Source organism: Lasioglossum baleicum, chromosome 3, assembly GCF_051020765.1.
Source record: "Lasioglossum baleicum chromosome 3, iyLasBale1, whole genome shotgun sequence".
Classification (NCBI taxonomy): Eukaryota; Metazoa; Arthropoda; class Insecta; order Hymenoptera; family Halictidae; genus Lasioglossum; species Lasioglossum baleicum.
The window spans coordinates 19907110-19926435 of NC_134931.1; the positions used below are offsets into that span (position 1 = coordinate 19907110).

Sequence of the window (19326 nt, forward strand, 5' to 3'; positions counted from 1 at the left end):
TAATTTACGCTATAACTTTGAATAAGATGATTATTATTATTTTGGAAAAATTTGAATATATTCTGCAAATGTTGGTTAATAAATGTATCAAATTCGTAAAAATTCTGATTGTTGCGCTATAATCGGAGCGTCAAACTAAAGGGTCCTTGAAAGCAGCAGGGGTTTTTTAAAGAAACATTCTATTATTGTTATTCCACGACGTAATCCATCAAATGCAAATCACTTTGAACAATTCAATCTTCAAAATGAGAGACATCTGTGGTCCGTGTAACAGGAATGTACGTTTTTTTATGCGGGTCATGCTTTATGCATCGCTCATCGAATCGGTCGATGAAAATCGTAGTCCCGGCCAGCTGGAGCCCTTCGAAGGGAAGGAAAAAAGGTCTCCTAGAGAAATGGGGTGGGCTGCTCGCGGGACTCGCAGGACGTATGGGGTTACGAGCACATTCTCACACTGGCTGCTACCGTGCCTAAATCTCTCGGGTTGTGTACGTGTTCGTGGGGTGACAGGGTAAACCGTAGTGCATTGCCACGGTTAAAACGGGGGTGGTTTTGTAGACCATCCGAACCGGGAACGGGGAACGAAGAAGCCCTTACCTCACGTTTCACCGTGGCAGCCGCCGCCGCGCCGCGCCGCTGCCGTTGGCTATGAAACAAATCAATAGTTTGCGCCAAAGTGAGTTAAGGCGAAAGGGAGAGAACGGTGAGAGGAGAAGCACATCGGTAACGAAAGAGAGCGAGAGACGCGCCTGGGCCTCGGAGAGGAGGACGAAAGTTTTCACGGGGGTTGCTGATTGGATGGAGTTGCTCAGAGTCCCGTGAAATGATATCCATCGAAGTAGAAGCAGATAACGCTTCTCCATTTTACTTGCTCGCTTACCTTCCGACTCTGAATGCTTATAATCGCTCACCGACTCGTCGCCGCACCAGCCGCGATCAACCGACCCGACATCTTCGACTTTGGGAAACATTATGGGAAAAGTTTGATAGATGGCAGTGCCTTGCTCATCCTCTCAGCAAGTACATAAATTTCGGTGGACTACAGTCGAGTGTACTCTCAAGTAGCTCACTGTGTCTTATTAAATAGGTAACATCTGCGGTTAGCGATTAAACTAAATTACAATCGTGAACATTTTTCAAAAAGTTGTAGAGTTCTTCTAAAAACAAAAAACTTCTCCTTAAAACAGGTGTCTTACGTATAGCTTTTCGAACAATTTTCATTTCGCGAAGCTTTCAATGCCCAGAATTATTTACAGGTGGGATAAGAGCGCGGCCCGATAAATGGCAAGGGAACATAGTCGAAATCGCCTTTCTATGGGAGAGTCACACCTTCGAGTCGGTGAATCGAGCGACACCTGTGTCCTTTTGCGACGGGGAAGGGCCGCCCCGGCGTTCACGAAAGCTAGATGGAAAAGGGTGGGAACAGGAACGGGAATACGGGTCGGCGAGAGAAGCGTGGCACGGAAATGGAAAAGGCGAAAACGGGAAAACGGGTGCACTCGGGGAAACACGAACGATTCAATGGGGTGGTTTGGTTCACGGTACGGAGAAGGGGAGGGGTCTGAAAGAGGCGAAATGTGTTCCTTTGAAGCCGGGTCGTAGAGATACAGCGGCAAAGGGAGTGCGAAGGTAATTCTACAAATTCGTGTTTCACCTATGCGCTGCTGGTAGGTAAGCACAACAAATACAACGATAAATTTTGCGCGCGGCTGCAAACTGTTTCCTTCTGCGGGCGCCAGTTCTTTTCCAGCTAAATGGAAATGGGCACATGCGCTGCGCCGAATATAATCGAACTGATTGTGAGACCAGCATGTCTTGAACCAGATACATACTTCATACCTGAATCATGTATATCTGAAGAATGTAATTACCTATTTTGGGATCGAAGAGGTTGGCTCTTTGTGTGGAACTAAAATCAGTAAAAATGAACGTTCATCCATTTTGACGATCACAGTTGAGAAATAATTTATTGGGTAACAGTTCGGAAATTAATGGCCGTTTGTTTTTCTTACGAAGTTGTTAGAGATCATGTTTGCCACCGTTTGAGCCCTGACTTGCTCGAATTTACGATTATGTTCGGGTTCAGGAACGGACGGGGAGCACGTCGTAGATGCCGCAGCATATGTAGAGGCTGAAAGTCGGTGACCCAGCTGCGCACTGACAGTTGTCGACTCTTTGTCAATTTCCCTAAGCGATTAGACGAGACAACGCCCCTTCGACGGACACCCTCTCTGGTCCTGACCCGTGCTGAGCCCTCTGTGCTTCAGGCGAGTAGATATCGTGAGGTTCGAGTGCTGGCACTTGTCTATTTTCCCATTAAGCACGTATACGTGATTACAGGGCCGAGTCGAATAAAGTATGGCCTGTCCCGGTTACTTCTTGAACCCTGGCACTGGTGTGTTCAAATGGATCATCGATCTGGCGTAGCATATGGCTTCTGGACCGTCTCTCGATTAATAATTTGATGCGTGGTCGAGGAGCATCCCAGCACACGGATGTTTAATTCACCGACGTCCACGGTCCTATAGACGCCCGACCGCCTTGGAATCGACTCGAGATTACGGAATCGGGTATCCGGCGTGCAATCAGCGGAATCGATGATTGGCAGCCGGTCGGACGTGTGTCGCATGTGGAGCATCGATCCGTGTACCGCAACCGAATCGATTAATTATTTAACCCGCTGATGCTCGAGCGGAACGAGAACGGATGAGTTACAGCTTGACGGTCCGATGACACGCGACGTCGCATGGAGGAGGGTTTAAACAACGATGTGTTTTCAATATTCCAGAAGAAAACACCGTCATTACGCGATTACCCCGGCCGATAGCCACATTCGTCACGAGCATCCTAGGTCCCATGGCGTGCTTCTCCTGGCCGGGCGCACGCGAACGCCTGCAAATAACTTGTTCGCGGAATCGGCCGGATACGATACCGTGAATCGAATAACCCTAGGAGAAACTTGACCCAATTACAATGCACTCGCGAGGGTATCATTGACACACATCGAGCCCCGAGCTCTGCACACCGTGTACTTTCATAGAGCACCGCTCGCTCGCTCGCTCGGTCGTTCGTTCATTCGCCTGAGAACGGTAACCAGAATGGGTTCGTGACCACGATACGCTCGCGAATCTTCGCACAGGCCTGGAAACAGGATCTAACCGCGGGATCAATTGCCAGCGACACGCACAATCTCCAGCATCTGAGAACCAATAAAATTTTGAAGATGCGGGGAACGTTGAATAACGTCTCCGGGTAATCCTAGAGATATCGCACACCTTCCTCCGAACTTAATTTTTGCGTTTCACGGTGTAATTGGAAAATAATCAGATTTCGTTAGCGAGCGAGCGACTGGGTTAAAAGTAGACTCAAGATCGAACATCTATGCGGCACTGGAGATCGTTCCAATTTAATTAAAAAGACTTATCTGGCTGCCGGCTCGTTCAAGAAACTGATATTCGCGGCACACGAGCCGCCCGGGATGGCAGACCATTTTTCACGTGACTTGTTTCATAGCGTATCTTGACGTACCGTTGATAATCGCGTTTGTAGCGCGCGGAACGTCCGCTGAACAATCGTGAGAAATTATAAATGAGCGAATAAATCAATCTAATCGACTCGGCGAGGGCGGCTCGTACAATATAAATTACGTCCGGTCGCATCCACGCGCGAGCGGCTCGCGCGCACGCGATGGAAAACCGCGCGCGCGGCCACCTGGCTCGTTTGTCCCTCGCAGGATTGTTTGCGTTGTTCCTGGTTTGTTCGCGTTCGCGTAGGTATTTGCAAACAAAAAAGCAAACGTTCATAGAGAGTCGCGGCTTGCAGTGGAGCGGGGTGCCGCGGGAGGTGGTGGCGGACGGGGGCGGAGGGCGCGTTTAATTGCCCAGGCAGCTTCGGTAAATACGTTCCTATTGACGGACGTAAATACACGGGGAAATTTTACTCTCAAAACCGGTCCCCGTTGACGGACCGCCGTGCCCGCCACCGTCAAACATTAGGAGTAAAAGTGAAAAGTGAAAGGCACTGAAGAATGATGTTTACAGAAAATTTTTAGGCTATTATTTGCTCCCTGGACGCGCGCGCTGCTTCGCGGAAAATCGCGTTCTTGAACCATTAGCTCGGCTGATGAAAATTATACGGATACTGTGGCAACGGAAAGAAACGTGTCACGCGAGGGCTCATTTATATTCATTCATACTTTTGCCTCGTATATTCAGAGACGCGCTGAACCGAATTCCCAAGTGTAATTCAAATTGAAAATCGATATGTCTTGTCAAGGCATAACATTGAGAATTTGATGAGAAATTATTGCTCAATAATACTGTGTAATTGAATGTACACAGACTGCCTCACCTGTTTTTCGAAAAAATATAAATTTTTTAAGATACTTGGATCTCTACCAGAATTCTTGCAACATCACCAGTCCAAACAATATGATGTCGCAGACTGTGGACACATCATGCATATGGATACTGATTAGCTTCTCGTCAACATTCTTGCAAAGGTACTTGATTTCAACAAGGAGGATTCACACATAGCCCGCACTGTACACAGACGAACCTCGACACACCGCAAACTTCGATTTGCATAAGAACACTACAAACCCTAGAAACGCGAGAGGTGTTAAAGCCGATTTCACGCTTTCTATCGCTACATTGTTTCCTCTCGCAGACTTTACGAACCCACGAACATTAATTTGAGTACACTTCACTGTTCTCCGATTTCTCGATAACTGACCCAAGAAAAACCAAGGTAGAAACGCCTACGCTAAAGAGCCTCTTTCAAGTTATTCCTGCAATTACTTTCTGCATTCACACTCCATACCTTCTGCTCATAAACCTGTCCAGTGATTGAATCGCTTGTACATCACCTGTCCGAGGATTGAATCTTCGAAAAGGACCGAAAGGAGTCTTGGTAAACCAGCTGCATGTCGATTCCTGGAAAGAAGTCTCCAAGAAAGATCCGTAAACCGGACGAAGAGGACTCAACCATAATTCTAATATTTTCGTGACGAATTGGATAAAGCGCAGGGTCGGTAAAGACCCGTAACGAACGCGAAATTGCTCAATCGCGAGTCGAAGCGTCAGCAGTATCCCTACATTAGCGTGGTATCGGGGCAGGATCTCGCGATCGCGTCCCTGTATTCTCGCTAATCGGTCGCGATGAGAGGTTCCCGAACAAGGGACGCGTGGCCAGCCGTCGATCACAAGATATTACGGCGATAAGGATCGCGATAGGCCGCCTCGTAATTTCCTCAAGATTTAGCGGCGTTTTTTCCGACGCTAAAGAGCCCTGGCCCGACGCAACTCGTCGTAAAACGGCCTACATACGACGATGCTCACCGGGAACACGATTCTTCCATATTCCCCGCATTCGGTGTGTCATTTGTTTCTAATCAGTGCGATCATTCCTATATTTTATGGACGAAACTGCGTTTATTTGGATATTGTACAATCTTTTTTGCGATTTGTGCTCGGATGAAGAAGTTTAGAACTCAAAATTCAATATATAAATTCGAGGATGAATTTTCCTCCAGGAGATACCGAACGAAAAAAGTTTCGATCATTATCGAAGCAAAGAAAGTCGCGGTGCAAGAGGTTAACAATGAACCTGGTGCATCGTCCCATGCACTTAGCTGGTTCTAAACACGCTTCCCCATGGGACTTGGACGGGCGTCGATGCATCGACGCGTTCCGGCGATAGTGACCCCTGGCGAAGAGGGTCGCGCGGAACGCACTCCCTATCCCGGTTGCGAAGCGTATCCGCTTTATTGTTTACACGTGCTGCGAGCGGAGCAACAATACCGCGTTATCTGCCCCGGCGCAGGTTATTCCTCGCTCGGAATTTCGTTGCGCGTAGGTGCGAACGGGGCTGTGAACTGCGAGTTTTATGGAACACTTAACGCGCCAGGGGACCGGAGCTTTCGAGCTTGTTGCGCGCGATAGGAGATCGCGCTGATGGCTCCGTGGCAAAGGGCAGACGGTGTTCGATCCGGCCGGGAATGGGAGTTACGAGGGGATTGCGAGGTGCGAATTAAACGTTAAATCTTCCGCGTTTGCGTTTTGAAATACTGCTGATGTCTTTGTTCCGTATTAGCACCCCGCCAGGATGTCCTTCCCCGATTTATCGTCTCCGTGAGTTGCGCGTTTTAACACACTGTCAATTGTTCAATTGTAGCGTGAAACTCAAGGTTCTTCCTTGTCTTGCTGGTTAGAGAATGTACACTGTTCCCTGGGCTTATTGTGTTCACTTCCTGAGTTGTTGCTCTTTGTCGATGTGGCGTAATTCGTTCACGAATTTCCGAACATTTTCAATTTCTATTCTGAATCAAACTTTTGGTTTTCAAGATTTTCGCACAGAAAAATGCTCGAAGTGGCAAGGGTTAATATGTATTGATTTGGGGCTTTACAATGAATGAATCGAGTATGCATCAAGTACTTGTAGAACATAAGCTTCTAAATCAATTTTACATCGTGTTGAAGCATTCATGTCGTATCATGTAAGAGCTCTTGCATGTACATACGTAGCAAGTTACTGTGTGAGGATTGATCAAGCGCCTAGCATGTGCTGATCCTTTGATAATTCTGGAGCAGTGTTAGCACATTGTATCGGCGAAGATTAATGTGCTTATCTAGCCAGGCAACTTGGAGATGCTATAGCCAGTATACGTGCCACTGATGATTGTTGAAATTAGTAAATATTGAGAGTTCCGAGAAGTCAGTAGGTCTCTCCTCCATCGGCGTAGGCTGGTAGTTCCGCAAGCGAATTACGCAATGGAATGATGTCATTCGCAGGGGTCCTCGGAGCATCGTTCGAGTCCTCGTCCCATCATTGCGCCACGATAGTCGTTCTTATACCGGCGTTTCCGCGACGGAAAAGAATGTTAGCAACCCGATAATGTGCATACCCGTAGCCGGCGTTCCTGCGGCCGCCTATCGACTCGGTTGATCGTCTGTCTTTCATACCCACGGACAAGTGAACTTTCCCTTATCGGGTCGAGCGATCATCGCTCAACGATTGGGAAAGGATAGTCACGTGGCCACTTCCTTTTGAGTGCTTATCTCTCGATTAACCGTCGGCCCGTTATAAACGACGCTTCGTAATTGACGAACACTGACAAATGTCACGGCGAGCATCGCGCGAAAAGGATCACGCTCGCGATCGTGTTCGCGGAAAACCGTTCGCCAGCAGCGGCGCGGCGTCGCGTCGTTGGGATCAGGACAGAAAATCGCGCGTTCCGCGCTACATTGTGCGTCTATTTCCGTTTAGTCGCGGATCACTGACCCGAACGAGAATTCCCTGCAAGGAGCGTACCGCGCGCCGACGGCGATACAATCGCGCACGGTGCATCGACAATGCGTACGATCGGCCGGCGCGTGAGAAAGGGCCCACTGTCGCCCATAAACCTCCTCTACCCCCGTCCCAAATTTATTAGCAGCCTATTGTGACCCGGGCCGGAGGTGCAAGCACCAGGTGCACCGACCCACTTCGGGGTTGACACGTGCTCCGATTCGCACATCAAACATCCCGCTGCACCGCGCCGCGTCGCGTTGCTTTGAGTCGCGCGGACCCAAACAATTTTACGTGTTTTCTCCCCGGGGAAGATGTATGGTTCCGGAGCCGCCGCGTCGCCTGTCACCGTTTCCAACCACGTTTTATCGCGTTCTCCACGCAGTGTCGCCCCGAGAGTCGCGGTTGGATTTCTCTGAGTAATGGAGCAGCGGCGCAACATTGTTGCAACGTGCCCGCATAGCTTTCTCTTGACCGTAGCCGGCCGTAGTGACCGGCGCTCGTGGGTGTTGGGTCCGTTGCTATTGAACTACACGAGATCCACGGTGTCGATACGATGCTAAAAACATACCGGTAATGTTCTCCTGCGGTTGTCTAATTGAAAAATCACCTTGAAAAAACGGAGCAGTTGATCAAACCACCGGGCGAATCAATCTCCCATTTAATTCGACGCGCTCCAGAGTGTAACGAACCAAGCGAAACTCCGCCCAGAAGAGTTCCATATTGCCGAAGATCGCAGGCCAGCATTATTTAACATACCCCCTTACAAAGAGCATCGGCCCCACCGCGGCGCAGGGAGGGGCTGTGTATTATGCGTGTTTCACGGTGCATTACAATATTACATTAATACTCCACGATAAGCCACTAATCTTTTACAAGAGACGTCCCATTTGGGCGAAGCCGAGCGTAATCTGCCGAGAGGGTGGCCATTAGGTAGCTGCAGAGAAAAAAAGTTTTCAACCACCCCGCGCGCAGAGGTACGATATATCATTCAGTGCGTTGTCGTACCTTCACCCTTCCCCGTTGCACAGTTTTCTATTCGATTTCCCGCGGACCCCCCTCATTCCCGCGTATTAGCCGACATAGACGCGGTAGGTTCACAGACATTAGTAGAAATGTAATCTTACTTAAGCATATGTCGGCATGACTGATTGGACGGTCGACAGCTCGGATAAATAATAGCGCGAAGAACGAGTCCCTCGGTTCGATCTCCTGTGTGTCGTCAATCCCCCAAACGAATCCTCCCCTTGGCCCCGTCTCTCCTCTCTTCTATCCCCCTATCATCGTTTTCGTGTGTCCTCGTCATGCGCGCCGGTTCACCGTGCTTGTGGGAATTAAGAGAAAAAAATCACATATGGGTAGTAGAGTGGAGAACGCAGGGTGTGTGGAGGATCATGCTGGTAGCTTGATTGCGTCAATAGTCATCGATCCGGCCACTAAGTCCTTGGCTAAATTCAAGTACACGTACGGAATAAGACCGTGTCCGCTCTTCTAGGACTTCCTTTTGGGTGTGCCGTGTACTTTCGCGCGGTGTTGACCGATGGCACGTGTTCATATCGATCCCGCGCCCTCCCCTAATTCGATGTACAAAGTGCGTATCGAGTGTCGCATAAGAGCCACCGTGGCGCTGCGAGGGAGCTGTAAGTAAATTTCCCGGTAATTTCGTTAGCCGTGATTTCGTTCGCAGCGAATGTGACTCAACAGACCGTGGCGGAGTTTCGGAATTGTACGTAGATTGATCTTGTCGAGTTTCTAATAGACTGTTTTAGGACTGAAATGATTTCCGGGCTGTCATCTGTTCAAAGACGTACTACAACGTTGTAGTTATAATGTTACGAATGAATTTCAGCAATTATTCGAGGTAGGAATTTGCATTCTAACTTCGATCGCGTATACGAGAAATCTTAGTAAATTACATAACGACCAGTAACGATCGATCATTGCTTCCTCGAGTAATTGAAATTTTCGAGGCCAGCGCTCTGTCAAGGTATCTGTGAAATCGATCTACGATCATGCGCAATCCGGTTGGCGAACGATATAAATTGAACTCATTTGGCAATATTTGTCAATTTCTCTCTAGTTGTTCCACACGGCGGAAGTCTTTAAGACTTTCACATTCTCAAGGTTTTCAAGAATTCCAAATTAGCATCGTCAGGACATTCCAAGGATTCCGAGTTCTCCTGAAAGTTCTTCCGAACTCTTTCAGGTCTCCGGGGATGTTTGGATATTTGGAAATCGTTGGGAATCTCGTTGGGAATCCTTGGAGAACCTTGGAAATCCTTGAGAGTCTTCGGTTCGAATGCATTCAGATAATAATTTGCATACCCCGGTCGTCAGTATTGCCGCAGTTCTTTTCAGAAGGACTCTTTCACTCGGAATGCAAACGGCAAACATCGGTCGTGGTATTATTTCATGTTGGCCATAACACTCGCCAATGGCTCGGGTTATTGTCGTTTGAATCGACGAGAGGAACGAGCAACCGCGCAGCTAGAGGACAAGGAACAAGCAGGAGAGCATAATTGAATCCCAGCTGAACGTGGAAGCGTGGTAGCTTACGTACACCGATTACGTAAAGCTGCCATTGTGTGGCTTACTACCGCTTTGCCGTGTACATCGATTGAAAACTACGTTACATCGTGCCGAAACCTACACATAGCCGTGCGTGCGCCGCGTATTAACATATGTTATCGTGCGCTGGGGCCACGTTCGCGACTCTTGAGATAATTCTTCTTATTTCCGATCGCCATGAAAAGAAATCGAGAAAAAAACGCTGTTCGAACGGTTACACTCAATACCCCGTAGTCTACTGCCATCAAAGGTACTGTATCCAACTATTACGACTTTCGGGCAATGTTATTTATAAACACCGTCCACGGAACTGGAAACATAAGCTTGTACGAACTTCACGCTTCGAGCTATAAACGACTGAATCGACAATACGATACCAACCGTGTTTCTTTCACCCTACAAATTATACTCTTGTGGTGCAAATTACAGTCCGTCCCGATCCCCCAGATCAACGTTACACTCGATGCTACCAAAAATCGAATTTACCGACGAGAGTACGGTTGTCGCCCGAGGCGATTTTCTTTCTTCTCGTCTCTCTGTTCTCCTGTTTTCTTTTCTGTCTTAACGATTTGTTTACGTAAAAGTTTCGATTCGCTCGGTTACGATCGACGGGGCTTGGTCTTTCTCATTAAGGCGTCGGGATCAAATTGCAACGGGAGAACGAAGTGAAATCTGGGAAACCGTTTGGTAACACGACGCGAGACACATGCTGCGCCCCGTGTCACCTACCGGCTTTCTCTCCTCCATTCTCATTTTTCCGTTATTAGATATTTTCCCTCATCTCAAAGTGGATCGCGTCGCGCTTGTTCACGTGCGCTCGAACGAGCCGAAGAGCGTCCGTTCGTTGCACACGTCGCCGGAACGTTCGACGCTTCCCTTTTTCCCCAGCGAGCGTTGTCGTCCCCGTCCCGCGTGTTTGACGCTTTGCTTGTCTTTTAGCCTTCAGTTTTTAAATGCGTCGCCGCGGACAGACAAGCAACGGGAAAATACGGACCGTGCCGAGCCGAGCGTAAAAAGCGTCTGCAGTGACAGTTCGGGGAGGAATGTATTAGTAGCTTTATGTCCCTGTCAGATTCGTAATCGTTTTGTGTCTTTGTCGAAAACCATGCGATAGACCGGCGCACAAAATCCGCTCTCGGTTTTTTTGCTGCGCTTTTTGCCCCGGCTTTCACGCTTTCTCCTTATCGCGTGCTTTGTCAGTGTCGATCAAACCGCGCACGCTGATAAGACGCGTTTCAACGACCGGATTTGTAATTGAAAACTCCCCGTCTGTCTTATACTATTTTTACCGCACGTCTCTGTTCCATACGCGCCCTTTTGACCGTGACGCGATGCATGTAGAAACTATCCACGTTTTGCGATGGGATACACTCGCGTCACTGTCGTTTCGACTGATTGAGATAGTTCGCTGTAGGATTACACTCCGCGATAAAACGATAAGACACCTCTAGATTTCTAATGTTTCTCAATGCCGATGATGTGTACAAAGATTTTGTATATACATAGATCTGTATAGAGTATCCTCTGTTTAGTAACATACTATCATATATATCCAATATTAATACATTATGAATGTTTAAACGTGTTTAAACAATCATTAAAGACGGAGAGACACCACTTTGCACCAATTTTTGAGGATATTTTTGAATTTATCTCAAAAAATAAGGGTCCAGCGGAAAATCGAACTATATCACCCGATACAGCAGGCTTTTATCTTGAGAAATCACTCTTTGAAGTTTGCACCTATGACTTTTTTTTCGAACCACAAAACAAAATATCTTCGCCCGGCATAAGTGGCCACCAGTGGCGCTCACCACTAGCGCGGTCTCAACATCAATTGGCCAACTCATGTCGGGCGAAAATATTTTGCTTTGTGGTTCGAAAGAAACGTCAAAGTTGCAAACTTCAGAGAGTGAATTCTCGAGATAAAAGCCTGATCTATCGGGTGATCTTGTTCGATTTTCCGCTAGACCTCCACATATCCTCAAAAATTGGTGCAAAGTGTTGTCTCTCCGTCTTTAATGATTGTTTAAACATGTTTAAACATTCACAGTGTATTAATATTGGATATCACCGTATCCGGGAAAGTCTACAGAATCTTTTGCTGCAAAGAACAATTCAATATCCTTTAGAATAACATCACAATATTTGTTTAATGTTGAAAAATACGTTTTTTTATAAAGTCAGCACCGGTTTTTCATGTAAACTGATAGAACTTCTGAGACACAGAGGATACTCTATACAGAACTATATACAAAATCTTTGTACACATCACTAGTATTGAGAAACATTAGAAATCTAGAGGTGTCTAATCGTCTTGTCGCGGAGTGTATATCTGCAGTGGAGATAAAAGTGGATTGGTTTCATGATCGATCTTCATTTTCGTAGTTTATTATTTGGTTCCATGCTGGCTCGGTGATACACAGATTGCGAATTTTTATGCATTTACGATAATCGAGGGAGTATGTCGTGAATAGCACGGATTCGCGAGTTCCCCTGGTGTCCAGCGATCGTTCGCCGATAGCGGCGTGACACATTGACGGAAGCGGCAGTCCTCCATTGTCTCTGGGCAGGCCGACCGTGCAGAATCTGTGCCAGGAGTGCATGCTATGCGCGCGTTGTCCCAAATGACGTCACCCACGGCGGACTTGCGAAACTCGTTTCGCGCAGACAATCGTCCGCCGGCGCGCTGCGTCGCAACAAGCGCTGCCACCCGGTCTCGACAGTCAGCGTCTAGTTAGGCCCATGCGAGATCTGCCCACCGGTAAGAATGCCAAACACACCTAGCCCCGATTCCGCGAGGGACGTGCACGCTACGCGCCTAGATCACTGAGTCATGCGAGCCGTCAAAGCATATTAATAGGCCGGGGCCCGAAGCTGAAGACCGATCGTGAAAACCGAGCGAGCCGCATCTCGGGGGCTTTCACTTGCTCGACTGTTCTTGGGGATCGATCAATTAGAGTGCCACGGGGAAGGAAAAAAGGTTTCCGCCGTGATAACGTACGGTCATGAAGGGAACCGCTGTTTCACGACCGGTGAAAGTAGTTCGACTGTGATGTATCATAAGCGCCGGAGGATCGTCCCGGTGATAGTATCTCGGCGAGCACGTTTGCCGGTTTGAGTTCGATTTGGATCGCACGAGTCATTTGTCTTTCTTACGGGTTTCTCCTCGGCGTGGTTTTACACGCCGTCAATGTACGAACTGATAAGAGCTATCAGGCCGGATGAAAGTGGACCGAGAATAGAGCGGGCACAATCGAAACAATTTCACAGCTGTTGAAGATAAGAAATCGTTGCTAATTTTATCACGGCGCTCGTACCTACACACGTCGATAGCAGAGAGCTCTCCCCCGGACATCCCCGCAATTGATCTCTAGATCTCGGCGTTCGGATGGAGTTGGACTACCGGCGAAAGCATTTCGACGCTGCACGCTCGAGCGACGCGAGGCGAGAGCACGGTAAGCTTACTCTGGAGGGAAGGCAACAGCGTGTTTCGACGAGCGTACATACTTCTGAAAAGGAGTAGCAGAGGGACCGTGTAACGCGGACTAAAATGGATAGGACGTTTGAAGTGGGCCGAGGAACGACGACTGGAAGCGAGAATCCACGGGTCCGGTATATAGTGGTCCATCGTGTTTCTTGTCTATGCCGGGGAGAGAGAAAGCGGTAGGCATCCGAGGCAAAGGCGAGCCAACAGCTGTCAAAGCGTCCGCGGCGCGGCGGTCTCGTTCCTACGGCCGACCCTTCTTCACGACCCTGCCGGCCCCGGTGTTGTGGTTGCTAATGTACTCGGTCCACGATGTACGGGCTGGTCGTCGGCCGACAAGCACGGCGACAAGAAGAAAGAGCCACGCTTCGACCGGGAACACAATGTCTGTTTACCTTCCTATTTAGAAGCCATGCCACTCGGGCCGAGACGCACAGAATGAGTCACTTCGCGAAACCGAACACAACACCTGGCACGCCGTTTCCACGACCGAGAGGCAGGTTTTCGACAAATTGCCCGGATCGGATTCTACTCGGCTACTTTCTATAAGTGATTCTTATTTGGTGTAGGAGAATAGGTCGGGTGGAAGAAGGGAGGACGGTTGAATAGGTGATTTGAAGAGCTGGTGGGTGAGGATGGGATGTTTGAAAGAGATTCGGACTTGGTATGTGAGAATGGAACAGTTGGAGAGACGATTTGGGTTTGATAGATGAGGATAAACACGTAGATAAGGGGTTCTAATTCGATGGATGAGAATAGGATAATTAAATGGACGAGTGGGATTGGAAAGGTAAGAAGAGAACCACACACACATAAGACACTTGCACGAACAATGGAGCGCCGTCTCCCGGACGAATGCGAACAAAATCCAGCAGGTGATCTCCGAAAACACGATTACCAGGACCCGGGTCTCTTTCTGACTCAAAGTAAACGTTTCATGCATGTAATCCTCGGCGGTTCTGTGGTCTGGCGTTCGCAACGACTCTTGACAGGGCGCCGTAATTTAAACTGCGGTCGGTGTGCCATGTAAGCGGCGAATGAAAACGACCAGATTCCGCGTCCCCGTGCTCTGGGGGTAGGAGCCGTTCGCGAGGGTGTGGGGAAGTTGCGGTTCAATTCGTCTTGATGGAAGCGTTAGAAGCCGTGCCAAGGCGTACGGAAAAGCATCGGGTTAAAGGGACCACGGGAGAAGAGAAGCGTCGCGTGTGTCGCAGCACGGTTTTCAGCGTGAAAGATCGCCGTGGGGTCGCCATGGTTTAAGTCGGCAAACCGCCGCGCCGGATAGGCAAGCCCGTGGGTTATCGCCGCGCCGTAGCGAATGATAAAAACGAGATCGGGACTCGGCCGAGCAGTCATCCCCGGCTTTGATTCCGAAGGATTGAACCGTTGACACGCGGCGATGGTGGCGCCTAATGGGCTCGTCGTCTCGCGCTAAAAATATACACCGCTTTGAATTTCCCCGTCCAGCAGAGGCCTGGATACAGCGAATAGAAAAAGAGTCCGCGGAGACACTGGGAAGGGAGATGCTGCCACTGTTACTCCACTTTGGACCGGTGAAAATAACTCGACCGGTGCCTCTCGCGGTACCGTGTCATTCCTCTATCCCCCTTTGTCGCTGGCGCACGCTTCCATCGTTCCCCGTGAAAACGCGGCTGCGTCGGGGAGAAGGGAGGAAAAAAAATTGCAAATGGCCCGGCCCTAGCTCGTTCAGGAACACGCGGAGATGGAAACGCGGCGTACAGGCTTTTTACCCCTGCCTGGTCTTTGTCATGGACAGCGCATTTGCTTCACGGAACCTCGTTCAATGACCGAGCGATCCGTTATGCAATATGCCATTGTTCGCCGGCCCTTAGCGGCCGAGGAGACGGTCTTTTTGTTTAATAACCCCGATCAGCCCGCGCGAGATGTCCAGGTGGACCTTCGGAAGCTGTCATACTCCGAGGAAAGCAGATCCCATCTACTAGAACTTAATTATGATATAGAAATGCAAAATGTATGTGGCATTTGTAGGTCCTTAGGCATTGCAGCTACTCGTTCTGGGCGAGTTGAGTAATATAATTAGGGGGTTGTGTAATTTTGTTGAGCACTTGGTACGATAATCTTGCATGTATTTCTCGCTACTCTGCAAAGACAGCATTGAACTCGGGTCGACGAAAAAGCGTGCCGCAATCTAAACAGATCAACGTATAAATGCTTGAGCAAAGAAACCTGTCTCCCCATGTTTAACCTGTCACATGTGCCACATAATTTCGTGATCGTGGTCGGGTCCGAAGGTCCCGGCGACTTCGAAGGAGCTTATTAGTCGTAAGACAAAGCATTATTGAGTTTAATCTTCCAATGATCACGCCGAGGCGAGGGTAAACCATGTTTGCCGACGAGTGGCCGTCCGAAGAAACGACGCGACGCGACGCAGCGACGCGTTAATTAGAAACTCAACAAAAAGAGGGGGCCGGTTTGCCGAGGTTGACCCGTGTTCAATGAACGCGTTCGCTTATATCCGTGTACACACAGGGATATCGAGGGCCAAAATACCTCTCTCGCATGATCCACGGCCAGAGCGATCGCTCTTATTCGCGTCACGTCGTTTGTCATTTCTTCCCAAGAACAAGCAACTTCGCGGCGACGCTGACGCGACACGGCGCGAGGCAAGCCAGGCGGTCAGAAGCGGACGCGGCCGACCGGCAAAAATCATTCTAATTTGCTGGTTCGCCACAGAGCAATTTTCTTTGCCTCGGGACGTCGGCGTCCTCGCACAGCCTCTCTCTCTCTCTCCCTCTCTCTCTCCCGCTTTCTCCTCCCCCTTAACATTCTTTATTTTTCATACGGTTTATTATTACCACCGCTTCGAACACAACGACGGATCACGATTATTATCCCTGGGGACGACAGTCATTTTTCAGCACCTGACTGTCGTCGTCGAGCTACTCGATCTTCTGCCTCTTGCCCCCCTTCGCCTCCTCTCATTGAAACCCGAAAAATCGCTCGAATCTCGAGAAATTGTACAAGTTTGTTACCAGCATTTGTTTCGATAACAGTCTACATAATATTTTATTAAATGCAACGTATCGTTTTATAGAAATATCATACAGACCACTAATTTTGTATACCTTTGACAAATCATTAAAATCTAGAGTGATAAAAGTAAAGTCGCTCAATTTCATTATTTCTTGTCTGTAAAACATTCTGGATCGGAGGAAATTTGTAGGTCGATGGACGCTCCGGTTTCTGCAGGCACACTATACAGCACCAAAAGCGAAGGGTTGACACTTGATCATCAATTCTTTGTTATCCTCTTCGGAAAATAATGTCTTTCCCGGCCAGAGAGTAATTCTTCAACGTCAATTACGAGGACCGGAAAACAATTTTATTCAATATTCCACGGAGAATTTTTATGAGAAAGCCACCCGCGCTGTATAGTTTTGCTAGGAGTTAAAAAGTGGCTTCGATATTGGCTGAGGATCCTTTTTTCTTCTCGCCGGTATTAACGAAGGCGTTGTTACCTGGATCGATAATACATGGATAATGGAGGCGCATCGTTGGGAAACAGCGATCGACAGGAGCCTGAACGTATTTAGCGTCCTTGTCGATAATCGAGGTATCGGGGATAATGTCAGAAGAAGCTAATCTCGGCGGGCAGGGTCGGCGAAGCTATGAGAAAATTCTTAGACCGCCAGCAGGCACGTATGCGGGCGCTCAAGAGACATGCTACTCGATCACCTTGCGCAAATTCTTGTATTATTTTCTCACGAGCCTTGGATCGGCTTCCACGCGAGGTACGTTACACTGCGTATGGTAATTGCTGTAATTTATTGCGCCTGAATGACGAGTTTTTACACTGACGTCGCGGCACGAGATCGGCCCGATCGCACACGTGATGGAAAAAGATCGGTCCGTGCCAGAGAGAGCGCCCGCGTTTATCCGGAACGATTTTACCTTCGGAACCTCTGGTTCGCTGAATTCACTAAACTTATTCCCCGCCGCGCGCCGTTCGAAAGGGAATCCTGATCGAACGCATCATCCATTATACAAGAGCAATTTTAATCCGTGAAAAATTGGATCTTGCAAACCTGCGCCCGAGAAGCTGAAGATTAAAGGAGTTACGTGAAAATATTGGAACGTGAATGATGAATGATCCAGTAGCTAATAGCGCAGTGTGCACGCACGTAACTGAATTAAAAGATCAAACGAAATAATGCTTTCCCTTCCGATGTCTTTAACCCTCCGAAAGCAATCTAATCCAATCGTGTACGGATAGTACTGATAGAAAAATCTGTTTATAGAAAATATTTCCTACAGGAAAATTCCGTTGCGATACAACCTGCTGGAAAATCAGGTAGAAATGGATATTTCGAAATCCGTGGGATTTAGTCGCCTTGAATAGACGATATCCAAGAATTTTCTCACAGTTTTGACTATGAGAGAGTTGCGATCGATAGCGCGGCCTATTATAAGCGAGATCGACGGCGGCGCCTCGCAGCTCGATGTTCGATTGGATCGGGGTCGATCTCCGTATTAAATCTTTCGCGTCCGGTATCGCGGGCGATCTCGCGATTTCAATTTTCTTGCATCGAGGGGGAAAAGCGAAGCAAACGTGGGCGGGAGCGGGTGATCGGCGCGGTGGAAGCTCGATAACATGCGGATGGTTCGGAAACCGTACGTGGAAAACTATAAACTCGCAAAAACAACGGGTACAGTCCGCGCCGCGCCGCGCCGCCGCCGTCACCGCCCGTATGGATTCATTCATCAATCGTTTCGACGGTTCTGATTGTTAGGGGTGTTCCGGCGGCGCTTTTTTCTTCTCGTTTTTGCGCGCCGACGTCTCCATGCAGTCGTGAAAAATACGGCAGCCAGCTTGGTATATCACGACAACGCGCACGAGAGCGAGAAAAAAAAAAATTCGCGCGGCCGAAACGATGAGCGGCTGCAACCGGGGCTCGGATCGCAGTCCAAGTCGACGCGTCGCAATTAAAAACTGTTGCCGAACTTTCCGGCGACGGTTCGCGCGAATGGCAATCACTGGTTTAGTTTTTTCATCGGCAGCCCCGTTATCACGGCTGCACGCGAGCCTGTACACGCTCCTGCTTGCTCGTTCGTTGTCGCACGTCCGTGCCCCCGCGCGCGCGCGCGCATCCGCTCGCGATTGTAAGTAAGTTCGCAAAATCCCGGTTGAAAAATCGAGCCACCGGCACCGGTGAACTTCCTGCCCGCTCATGCGGGTTTTCCGGATTTAGCAACCTTCTATTGACCCCCTCGCACGGATCCTGACGATCCTGCCTTAATTGGTTTCGAATTTGACTGCAGGCGACGAGACGGTTTCGAGTTCACTCGTTGCGAGGTGGAATTTCCGCGATTCGTTCAGTACCCTGCACTTGAAACAATTTAGCTTCTATATTACAATTTTCATTCTAACGAAGTATCCGATGTATCGGAGCTCTCTAACTGTATGTCTGATCGTTTTTAAACAGAATCGAGCGTTCTACTTCAAGTTCGTTTTTAATATACCATTACGTAAATTCCGTGATCCGAACAAATTAATACATATCGACCAGCCATGGCCATTCCTCTTAAAATTTTTGCCTGACAATGTTAATAACATTGCCTTGCAATCCTGTTTTCATCAGAACCAATATTTCTCAGTGTAGAAACTAACTAATTCTCTACTTCGTAAGATGTGCTTCGTTAAAATGTGAAATTATGAATGAAGCTCAATTCGTTGACTTGTAGTGCAAAGTGAAAATGAGGAAAGCATTATTCCTGCACATTTCGCATTACGTACTACGTCCGATGAGCTTGTTGTACGAGAGTTAAGAAAGTCGCATGATTAGGGTTATACCCATCATTCATCCGGGAAGCGATTTTCGCGTACCACGTCTGGTACAATGTCCATCACATTAAATAGTTTATAGGGTGCTTCGGACGCGCGAGAAAAATTTTATTGGAAGAAGATTTACTCGCAGCTATACACACGACGTAATAAGCCTAAT

The 19326-nt window shown here is 48.5% G+C and overlaps 1 protein-coding gene across 1 annotated transcript in view; it reads left to right on the forward strand.

Annotated features, from left to right (window-relative positions):
• LOC143207601 (uncharacterized) overlaps positions 1-19326 on the forward strand; it is a 717548-nt gene that overhangs the window by 600014 nt on the left and 98208 nt on the right. Inside the window, exon 3 of the mRNA XM_076421273.1 lies at positions 1-19326. This exon is cut by the window's left edge and continues 52283 nt beyond it; it is cut by the window's right edge and continues 98208 nt beyond it. The gene's annotated coding sequence lies outside the window, so the exon portion shown is untranslated.